Here is a 12,634-nt window from a genome sequence, read left to right on the forward strand (position 1 = left end):
ACTGTACAATCTGTTTGCTTTTGAAATGTAAGTGTTCGAGCTTTTTAGGAGTTAGTGCATTAAGAGAATGTGAATATGTTGAGAACGTTTCTGATGCCGTTATTAACTGTAATTCTGTTGTTAAGTTAAAAATGCTTTAGGATAAGCCTCAATGTTTTTGCTTTAAAGTGAAAGCATGTCTGATGAATTGCAAGTCTCCCATCAGTTTCTATGTATCACCAAGAAGAGGTTCTTTGAGTTGGCGTTATACCTATGCCTCTTATATGTAGCTTCAACTGTAATTTTTAGTGTTTACATTTCAGGTTGTGATCTTGGTTGGTCAAATTAGTCAGTATACCACTGCCACTGCTGAAGGACCAAGTTTTGGAATGCACAGTGTTACAGACTACAAGCAAAGCAAACAAAAGTTGCTCCTCACACACGCCATCCTTCTGTGTCATTTTATGGCTGTTTTGTGTTTTTTCCGCAGTTATTTATTATTGTTAATAACTTACTTTTTCTTACATTCTATTGTAAATAAAGTTCAAAGCAATCTTCTTTCCAAGTGTAGCTTCATCTCTCTCTTTCTCAGCCATTCTCAGGGGAATGTTGGCAATCGTGAACTTGTGAGTTGATGGGAAAGAAGCTATCAAGGAAGAAGGAACAAGCCAATGGCCGATACTTAGACCCAGTTCTTGGGACCTGTGTGCGAGGAAGCCCGGCCTGCTAAGAGGCATATGGTGCCTTCAGGGCCAGGGCCCTTGGTAGGAAACGCCTGGGTGCCAGCTCTAACCATCCAGCCAAAAATAGCCAAGGTGAATCTATAACCCAGTGGGATCACACACAGACTCATCCATCCATCTAACGGGTACTTGGTTCCCCCTCATCAAACGTGAGGGTACAATCTGAGTGGTAACCAAGAAAAATGGGAGCCTGTAGGAACACCATCCCAGTGGAACACAAATTCTCTCCATTGCAGGGTAAGCCAGTCTAGGGTGAGCTGAAATCATTCTGATGTGGCGTCTGCATCTCAGGTAGTTCCTGTTGTTCACAAAAGGGTCCTCTGGGGATGAGTAGAGTGAGGACAGAAGTACTTTACTGCCCCTTGTCCAATAATCTGCTCGGACCTTCAGCAGCAAAACCTCTCTTGCTCCATGCCCTCCTTTTCAACCCTGAAATGACGTTAACATCCTCATCTTGTGTTAATCTCTGATTCCATCAGGCCACAGCTTCATATAACAGTGCCCCATGACTAGGCTTTCTGCACTGAAAATTTCCCCCAAATCATGTAGCACACATCCAATTAACTAACACACGCTTGCTTTTGTAGCTCCAACTTCAGCGATACTACTCCCCCCGTGCCGGCAATTCTCTCTTCAAAACACACAGACTTCCCACATAGAGCTGTGGGCTGACTTTCGGCTAGCAAACTCGGGTACAGCCGGGCTGGCTGTTTATTCTTGGGGCTGAGCTACATAGGTTGTTAGATGTTTGGATGCCTAACATTAAATATAGAGATGTTTGTAACACCTCCCATTTCCCAGGACTGTGTTTAATTATGGTGTCACCTCATCTGAGAGTTACTGTTAGACTTCTGAACACCCACATTCTTCTCTAAAATTTCCCATTTCCTTCAGTACGTTGCACTCGGGGTGTTTTGCCTCCAGCCTCCAACTGTACCTTAGCCTCTCAAGTTCAGGATAAATCAGGTGTTCTTTCTCCAGCTCCATGTGAAAATGTTACTCTCAAACCTGAAGCCTCAACGGCTTTGGAACAATCAACCTGTGTGTACATGTGCATTCACGTGCGTGTGAGTGGGAGTGTGTTTAACTCCACGTGGTTGATCCAGGCAAGCCCCGTTTTCAAGTTTATTGTATTGGCTTTCTCTGCTTAATTATTAGCCCCTTCATATTCCATGCTCTCATAAATTCTCCCTTTTCTGTAGCATGCAACCTTGTAGAATATCCCATCCAAGCCAAGTTTAACTATTTCTCCTGCTCCTGGGAAAATTGGAAACAGCCCGGGACTTTGCCTTGATGCTTCTGCCCTGGTCCCAACATTGAGGACTTGAACTAATATGTAGCCAAAAAAACTGGTTGTGGCCTCAGATCCTACTGAATCCGGCCATTCAGTATAGCAACATTACTAAACACCTGGAATTTAGGGGATAATTATGTTTAACTAGAAGTACCAGCTACCTGCACTAAAGGCAGACACAAAAGACCAGGGATTGTCATTTCCCTTCCTTTAACTTACAGAAGGGCAATCTGGCCACTCTGTCACTCAAGGGTGTTTGAAGGCAGCCAGATCTGGACCTTTGTGATTTTCTAAAAATCTTATTCCAAAATAACTTTCCTGCTCCCAGGGGACTCTATATGCAAGATACTGGCAGTTTACTGCTCATTAGCAACACTTGAGAATCATTTTGTGACCTTCAGGACACAAGTGATTACATTCAGAGCATTCCACAGATCTTGCTGCTGTCTGAGTGCAGTCTGATCTTAAAGTCAGTCATCAGCATGAATGTGTGTTGTGCCTCTTCTCAGAACACAACTTGAAAATTTAGAAATATTTCCACAGGTTTGAATTTTGCCACTCTCATCTGAGAGTTATTCTACTTCTTTGCATTTTGTTAAAATCTGTTATGCAGACCCAAGGATGTGAACTTTCTTTTCAACTTCATTAAGTACTTCAGAATTTACTCTTTCTTCTGTGGAAGATAAGTCATAGGTGCATATCTCTCTATAAAATGTTTCAAGGATTTTGAACTGTTTTATAAACACCTTTACATTTGGTACATAGCATTTTGTCATTTTTCATAGCTGTGTAATGTTCCATAGCGCTGGAAATCCTTAATTTATTTAGACATTCTTTTAGTATTTAGCATTTGGGTTATTTTCTGGATTTTGTTATTATATGGAGTGTTGTTAGGAACATCTTTATACCATAGTTTATGTCTTCTTTTTAATTATTTTTCTTGGATAAATTCCCAGAAATTGAATTACTAGGCCAAAGGATATGAATATTTTTATGACTTTGGGTATTTACTGCCAACATCTCCTCCAAAGAAAATTGTACCAATTTACAATTCCACTGACAATGTATGAGTGACAACATATGTCTTTTTAAACAAGTATCTGCAGTTTTAAAAGGTCACTGTTCTCAACTTGTTAAGCAATTGCTAGAATTCAATTCCCATATAAGTCCTTGTTGGTTTAATGTGTTAATACCCTCTTTTGGGGTGTTCATGTGATGAAGGGCAAGCCAAGACAAAGAAGTTCTCTGATTTATTTAGATGTTCAGTGCCTTCTCCAGCTTGCTGTGCTGCAGAAACAAAAGCACGAGGAACTGCGTTTAACTGAATAAACAAACATCAATTCTAAGCCATTTTGTTCTCACACTTTCAGTGATAAGATGGAATGCATCTTTAGTCTAGGGTTTCGTGAAAACCACCATATAAGTGCCAACAAGTTTTTCTGTTTGTTTTTAACCAAAAGAGAATCAAAGTAAGAACTCGAGCTCACTGTTATTTTAGAAACAGTGATTTCCTGATTCTAACAGAACCTTGCTAAGGACAGAGCAGAGTCCTTCCTAAGTCTTCTTGGAAAGAATGTGGTGATAGATTTCACGTGTGTTCCAAAAAGGGACAGTAACAGTCTGTGCGTCATCCTCTCTTGAGCTGTGTGAGAGGCATTCCTAAGAAATGGAGAATTCTCCTCAAGGAGAATGATCATTTCTCACATATAACAAGGACAAGGTATAAAATTTACCCTCAAGTTAGTTTAGAATTTGACTGCAGTCTTTACTATTTGTTGTTGTTGTGTGCCTGTGTTAACTTTTTATTTTGAAATAATTATGGATTCACAGGAAGTTACAAAGAAATGTACACGGACAGTATATACACCCTTCACCCAGCCTCCCACAATGATAACAGGTTGTATAATATCAAAATATCCCAATCAAGAAATTGACACTGGTACAATCCATAAAGCTTATACAGATCTCACTAGTTTTACGTGCACTGGTGTGTGTGTGCATGTGTGTGTAGCACTTTGCCATTTTATCATCTGTGTAGTTCCACATAACACATTCAAGATACAGAACTGTTCCATTACTGCAACTCTCTCACACTACCCCTTTATAGCCCCGCCCCTGGCCCCACCCCCCAAAACCCTTACTTTTAGAAACGAAGAAAATATTTCACTGAGGCAAATAGCCATATCAATTTTTCTATCTGCTATAATATACTCATCACAGCTCTTAAATACTTTTTTGGCTATTTTCTTGTTGCAGCAAAATATACATAACATAAAATTTACCATTTTAATTATTTTTAAGTGTACAATTCAGTGGTGTGAAGTTTATTCACAATGTTGTGCAACCATCACCACTATCCACTTCCAGAACTTTTTCACCATCCCAAACGGAAGCTCCGTACCCATTAAACAATAACTCCCCACCCCTCCCTCCAGCCCCATCACCTCTATTCTTCTTTCGGTCTCTATGAATTTGCCTATTCTAGACATTTCACATAAATGGAATCATACGATATTTGACCTTTTGTGTCTGGCTTGTATCACTTAGCATAATGTTTTCAAGGTTCATTCATGTTACTGCATTACCAGACATTTTAAAAACTTGTTTTATGAGGGGAAAATCTGATTAGCTGATAAACATACGTAGTCTCCTGTGTGTTGTGATGTTGGGTAAATCACTTCGTCTTTCTGAGCCTTCATTTCTTCAGGTGTAACTACATCACAAGTAATAACAGGTGGCGTACATCTCAAGGGCAAGTATGTAAAAATAAGATTGCCAGTTGGTGGTGGAAGCTGCTGCTGAAGAATCACAAGAAAAAGAGGGAGAAGGTAAAGGCAAATTGAAACGGAAGCTCCTTGAGAAAGAGCGGGTAGCTCTTGAGAAGGCCAGAGAGGGTGGCCATCCCCCAGAGCGCCATCCTTACATGAAGCTCCTTTTATTTTGAGCGACTCTCTTCCATTCAATGGCAGGTGGGAAGTAAGGTAAAATTCCTTTCTAGAAACAAGTTTGCCAAAGGAGACAAACATAAGAAATGTAACTTTTTGGTCCCTTTCTAGGATTCCAACAAACATTAACAACATCCCAAGTAGAAAGAATGATGCTTCAAGATAAGGTGAAACACATTTCTGCTTGAAAAGAACTGTACGGAGGAAGTCAGACCTGCCAAACCTGCTTCATTTTCATGCATGCAAGTTGTAAAATAATTATGTTTTACTCCTGTAAGGAAAATTAAATGAGCATACTTGGATCATTTAAAAAACAAAAACAAAAACTGACTAATTCAGATTATCTAGTGGGTCAATATTGTGTTATATTCAGATTCTTTTGAGCAACATGACCTGTTATTGTCAGATATAAAAATGTCAAAAACGTCTCTTTTTTGTGATATGCTGGGTCTAATTTACATCCAAGTGAAAAAGCTCTTTAGCATAATAGACACCATCCCCAACCTCATGAATGGCTCTTGTTTGTTTTTTTTGTTTTTTCCAGTTTTGTTGAGAAATAATTGACATACATCTGATGAATGGCTCTTGAGACAGATCTGATTAATACACAGAAGTTTAACCAGAAAGGCCAAATTCTGTTAGTTGGATTTGCTAAGCAATACCACTGCCTCAGCTAAAACTCTTCAGTGATTCCTTTTAAATGAGATTAAATCAAATGTACCCAAAGACGCATATTTATCTTAAACACGAGCCTCTTCAAATCTAGATCCAAAGACGAATCAATTATTTTATGTGTTCTGTTGAGTTCCTCTGCTTCCCCTCCCCACTGCAGCTTCCCTGATTCTTCAAATGAAAACCAATGAAAGATGGATTAAAAAGTAGACTATCTCAAAGTCTCCTGAGGGGACAATCTGAGTGTCTTTCTTGCCGGGAGGAGCACTGGAACCTGTAAGGGGACCCTGAAGATTTCACACGCTGTTCTTCTTTCTCTCATTCGGAGGCATTTGCTATTTTACTTTTCTCTAAAAGATGGTCTTCAGCTCAAACACCTGAGTTATTAGTGACTGTACATACAATGGCTCCTCTTTTTTTTTTAATTGGGGTCATGTGGCTTACAACATTGTGTAAATTTCAGGTGTACATTACAATAGTTCAGTTTCTGCATAGACTGCATCATGTTCACCACCAAGAGTCCAGTTTTTATCCATCGCCATACATGTGTGCCCCTTTACCCCTTCCATCCTTCCCCCACCCCACTCCCCTCTGGTAACCACTAATCTATTCTCCTTGTCTATGTGTTTGTTTGTCTTCCGCATATGAGTGAAATCATACGGTATTTGTTTGACTTACTTCACTCAGCATAATACCCTAAAGGTGCATCTATGTTATCACGAATGGCACAATTTGTCTTTTTTATGGCTGAGTAGTATCCTGTTGTATATATATATATATGCCACATCTTTTTTAATCCCTTCATCCGTTGATGGGCACTTGTGTTGCTTCCACATTTTGTCTATTGTGAATAATGCCGCAATGAACATAGGGGTGCATACATCCTTTTGAGTTGTTAATTTCCTGTTCTTTGGGTAAATACCCAGTAGTGGAATAACTGGATCATATGGTATTTCTATTTTTAATTTTTTGAGAAATCTCCATACTGTTTTCCTTAGTGGCCGCACCAGTTTGCATTCCCACCAGCAGTGTATGAAGGTTCCCTTTTCTCCACATCCTCTCCAATATTTGCTTGTCTTGTTAATTAAAGCCATTCTGATGGGAGTGAGGTGATATCTCATTGTAGTCTGGATTTGCATTCCCCTGATAATGATGCTGAACATTTTTTCATGTGTCTGTTGGCCATCTGTATATCTTCTTTGCAAGAATGTCTATTCATTTTCTCTGCCCATATTTTGATCAGGTTTTTTGTTTTTTTGTTGTTGAGTTGTATGAGTTCTTTATATATTTTGGAAATTAACCCCTTCTCGGATATATGATTTGTGAATATTTTTTCCCAGTTAGTGGGTTGTCTTTTCATTTTGTTCATGGTTTCCTTTGCCTGGCAGAAGCTTTTTAGTTTGATGTAGTCCCATTTGTTTACTTTTTCTTTTGTTTCTCTTGCCTGAGGAGACACGGTATTTGAAAAGACGCTGCTAAGACCAATGTCAAAGAGTGTACTGCCTACATTTTCTTCTAGGGGTTTTATGGTTTCATGTCTTACCGTCAAGTCTTTAATCCATTTTGAGTTAATTTTTGTGTATGGTGTAAGATAATGGTCAACTTTTATTCTTTTGCATGTGGCTCTCCAGTTTTCCCAACACCATTTAAGAGTTTCCTTTCTCCATCAAAGAGACTTTCCTTTCTCCATTGTATGCTTTTGGCTCTTTTTTTTTTTTTTTTTTTTTTGAGGAAGATTAGCCCTGAGCTAACTGCTGCCAATCCTCCTCTTTTTGCTGAGTAAGACTGGCCCTGAGCTAACATCCGTGCCCATCTTCCTCTACCTTGTATGTGGGATGCCTACTACCACAGCATGGCTTGCCAAGCGTGCCATGTCTGCAACTAGGATCCGAACCGGCGAACCCCGGGCCGCCGTGCGAACTTAACCATGCGCCACCAGGCCGGCCCCTTGCTTTTGGCTCCTTTGTCGAAGATTAGCTCTCCATAGATGTGTGGTTTTATTTCTGAGCTTTCAATTCTGTTCCATTGATCTGTGTGTCTGTTTTTGTGCCAGTACCACGCTGTTTTGATTACTACAGCTTTGTAGTATATTTTGAAGTCAGGGAGAGTGATTCCTCCAGCTGTGTTCTTTTTTCTCAGGATTCCTTTGGCTATTCGGGGTCTTTTGTTGTTCCATGTAAATTTTTGGATTCTTTCTTCTGTTTCCGTGAAGAATGTCATTGGGATTCTGATTGGGATTGTATTGAATCTGTACACTGCTTTAGGTAATATGGACATTTTAACTATGTTTATTCCTCCAATCCACGAGCATGGAATATCTTTCCATTTGTTTATGTCTTCTTCAATTTCTCTCAATAATGTCTTATTGTTTTCAGTGTATAGGTCTTTCACCTCCTTGGTTAAATTTATTCCTAGGTCTTTTATTCTTTTTGTTGCAATTGTAAATGGGATCATACTCTTGATTTCTATTTCTGCTAGTTCATTGTTAGTGTAGAAATGCAACTGATTTTTGTATGTTGATTTTGTACCCTGCAACTTTACTATATTCGTTGGTTATTTCTGTTAGCTTTTTGGTGGACACACAATGGCTCCTTAACCCTGGTCCCAGTCGTCATAATGCCTGCCACTGGATCTCCAACACCTACCCTCAAACTCATCTCCCCATACCCCACCCGTATGGTGGAAACCATCAACCCTGTCTAGGTTCCAGCAGACAAAGACGTCTTTCTGATGTCCCATGCTAGAACTCTGAAAATGTCTTCCTACTGAACCATGGTCACTGGGGTTTTGAATGCTAACACAGAGGTGATATTGACGGCTCTTCAGTTGCACTGATGTATTGGTCCAAGGGAGAACCTGGTCTCCCTGAGCGGCATGAGGAAATATGGTCTGAGTTCAAAATAACCAAGTCTCAAACTAGCTTTAGGAACACAGCTCTTCTAGAATTTGGGGATTCCCTGTGTATATGTACACATTTTTAATAACATTTATAGATTCTAATTAGATATACTTCAGGGAAGAAGTCATCTATTTTTTTTTTTGAGATAATGATTTAATTTTACTAGAATTGTCTCATTTAATTCCATAAAAAATAATTTCCTGATATGAAAACACTATGTAAACTGCAAAGTTCTAAATATAAATTGTCATTCTCTTTACTTCCAAATATTAAAATTTAGATTTTAAAAATCTAGGTATAGCTAACATTTGCCATGAAGACAGCCATAAAAATGTTTAGCAGAGAAGTGGAGAGGTTTGTGCAATAGCACCAACTATCTTGCTTCTTTCCTACTCACTTCATTACTAAGACAAAATATGAGCAATTTATAAATCTATATTTATCCCCCAAAAAGTAGTCAACTAGAAGTTTAGGTTAAGAATAGAACCTATTTATTTGAGGGCTAGTTGAGAAGCAGGGGCCCAGTTGCATTGATTGTCGTTAATCCGCACACACCCTCATATTTGTTCATGCTAATCTTGCAAACTGAGCACCTGGGCACGTGGGCATGGAGGGGAACAATTCCCACATCGCTGAACATGGGTCTAGCCCAGACCTACTTGACCTTTCCCTAAGGCAGCAATTCCACAAAGAAGTTCATGGGTACCCACCCCCATTAGCCAGACCTAACAGTGTTCAGGGGTAGAAAGTGTTCAAGCAGCCTCAGATCTCTTCCTGAGCCCCATCCCCAGCATATTGGGATAAAATATTGTCACCCTCTTCCTAGGCTGACCTGGGTGTTTTGTCTTCAGCCTGCCTCCCTTCCCTGCCCTCCCTGTGAGCTGGTTCACAGGGCCAGTCTCTGCTTTGGTCCTCACTCCTCCTCATTCTGGTTCTGATATAACTTATTCTATAATCCAGCACTGTCTTTCATCCTTTTTCTCTTTTTTCTTTCCTTTCTTCCTCCCTTCGTTCCTTCCTTTTTTCCTTTCATAGTGCCTATGAAAGGAAAGGCACAGGGGATACAAAAGTGAGCAAAAATAAATCTGGTCTCTCACTTTATAGTTTAGTGGAAAAGATATATAACACTGAGATAGCCACACAAATAAATGTGTAATTGCAACTTGATACATGGTCAATGAAGGAAAGTTATGCTAGGAGAGCATATAACACAAGGGAAAGAGGGCTAATTGGTGGAGACTGAAATCTGAAAGGTGAGTGGCAATTAGCTGATTCAGGAGAAGGGAAAGCATTTCCCACAAAGGAAATGGCATGTGCAAAGCCCCGAGGTGGGAGGGGGCAGGGTCTATTCTAGGTTCTGAAGAAAAACAATATAGCCTGAGTCAGAGAACAAGGGATATCTGATGAGAGACGAGCCAGGAAACAGTGTGAGGGGTCAGATCTTGCAAAGCCCTTGTGGGTAGGGTTGCCAGATTTAGCAAATAAAAATACAGGATGCTAGGTTGAATTTAATTTCAGATAAGCAATGAATAATTGCATGGGATATCTTTATACTAAAAAATTATGTGTTATCTGAAATTCAAATTTAACCAGGCATCCTGTATTTTATATGGCAATCCTACTCGTGGGTCAGGTAAGGATTTCATCTTGTTCATCCTGAGAACAAGGTATTAGAGGGTGTTAAGCAGGGAGTGGCATAACCTGATTAGAATTTTGAATAGACCATACTGGCAAGCGAGAAGCAGGGATATATTTAAGATTGGCCCTGAGCTAACATCTGTTGCCAATCTTCTTTTTTTTAAATTCTTCTCCCCAAAGCCCCCCAGTACATAGTTGTATATTCTAATTGTAGGTCAAATTGAGATATATTTAGAAAATCAAATCAACAGTACTTGGGACGTCCTCTGGTCCCACGGCTTTAGATACCTTCCATGTTCCGATGATGCCCAAATCTGTCTCTGCAACCTGGGCCTCTCCCAGGAACTCCAGGCTCATATGGGGTGCCACTTCTTTGGCATCTCAAGCTTAGCACAGCCGAAATAGAACTCTGGGTCTAGCTTCTCCAAACCATTCCCTGCAAATCTCCTCTCCCCTGCCCCGACTTCCCCATGGCAGAACACGCGAATGCACCTGGTCACTCAAGGCAAACATGCAGGACTTCTCCTTGATCCCTCGCTCCCTCTCACTGCCACACTCAACCCCTCCGCCATCTTGTTGACTCTACCTGCAAATCCCATCCTGAATTGGCCCACTTTTTTCTACCGCCACTCTTACCACCTAAAACAAGCCACCATCTATTGTATCCAGATGAACGTAGAGCCTCAATGTTGCCGCCACAGCATGGCTGAGGAGCAATGTAGGTCAGTGTCCGGGATCCAAACCCACGAAGCTGAAGCAGAACGCGCCAAACTTCATCACTATGCCATGGGCCGGCGCCTTTCTGTTTCTACTTTTATTCGCCTATGAGCCATTCTCCACTTGGGAGCAAGGATAATCTTTTCAAAATAGAAATCAGACCTTAGCTTAAAACCCTTCAGTGACTTATTGCATTGAGAATATGCCAACTCCTCATCCCGGCTTACAGAGAGCCCTGAAAGATCAAGGTCCCTGCCTTTCTCAGCCTTACCATCTCCCATTTTCCCCCTCGCCTGACCCCTACTTGTCCATCAAATCTCAGTGGAAAGGTCCCATCTTCAGGGAGACTTTTCTTGAGCAAATTCCGCCCCTGCACCCCCCCCCACCCCGAATTGAGAGCTCTCTGGGAATAGGAACCTTGTCTGCCTCATTCACTGCTGCATCCACAGCTCCTCAGCACTCATCCATATTTATGAAATGAATGAATTCATTGGTACAGTTTGGATCTAGGAGACAAGAGAGAGGAAGTATCAGTGGCTTCTGGCCAGATCTGAAGCCTTGTCTGGCTCTTGCTTCACCCTAATCCTCAGCGCAGTGACTGGAAACCAATTCCAGTGGCTAGACCCCTCTCAGGTTGTTTATTCACTCACCTGCCAGAACTCACTTTTCCAGAGCTCTGGTCACTGCTCAGGACTCCTCTGACTTCAGCTTGGACCCCTGGTAATGACAAGTTAGCCAAACTCTTCCTGAAGATCGCTGGGTTCTGTGAGCACTATACTCTGCCCACCCGTCTAAAACTCCTCAGCCAGGTCTTGTCTCCCACTTCCCCATCCTGTTACAATTAAATCACAAGTACTTGTTTGACCTCAAGTTCCAAATCACCCACTGGGTTTTGGCACTCATTGGGAGGGCGCTAACATTAGATTGTAATGTATGCCCCAAAGTATGACAAAAGAGCTTAGATTCCTCCTTCATCTCGAGCATGTGCTGTGCTGAACATCCTCAGAGGTGTCTGCCTGAGTTCCGCTAATATTGTTCAGTTCATTGCTGTGGTCTCAACACTTACCTCAAAGGTCTTTTGAGGTTCTAAAACTGGAACATATATCTTGGAGCATCTTAGACCTTTATTTAAGAACCACCACAACTTCCACATCATATGAGAAATTGGTGGAATATATATATCTACTATCCATCCTCTTTTCAGAATGGTTCCTCTAGAAATGTTCCTTTGGCAAAGCACTTACTATATCCCACTCATGCAATGCAGATGCCACCAACTGTCAACCTTCCATGAAAAATCCATAATGGGTAACAGTCTCCCTTTTGAATATGGGCAGGCATCCCTTCCTATCCGTTATATAATTAGACTTGTTCATTGTATATTTATCACCTGATTCTATTCTAGGAATTGAATGTGAGAGGCAGTATCCTCCCCCAGTCTTCACGGCAAGGCAGCCAAGCAGCATAAACATGACAAACAATCCAGACAGAACATCCACAGCTCACAGTAAAATGTAGGGGGTCACAGCTGCCTTTGAAGACCAGCCCTTAATGGTCTCTGAACCAGTGATGGATGGCCAGGCCATGTTCTTGCTCACTGACCTTGATTGATGCATCTTGGAAGTGGAACGCTTTGACCCGTTCTTATCTTAGGCTAGGTTTCAGAAGACTCCTAGTTCCCTTGTTACAGCTGATGTCCTTCCAAAAGGGATTGCAATCTCCTTTAATAGTTTACCAAACTTAGACT

This window comes from Equus caballus, chromosome 11, assembly GCF_041296265.1.
Source record: "Equus caballus isolate H_3958 breed thoroughbred chromosome 11, TB-T2T, whole genome shotgun sequence".
Classification (NCBI taxonomy): domain Eukaryota; kingdom Metazoa; phylum Chordata; class Mammalia; order Perissodactyla; family Equidae; genus Equus; species Equus caballus.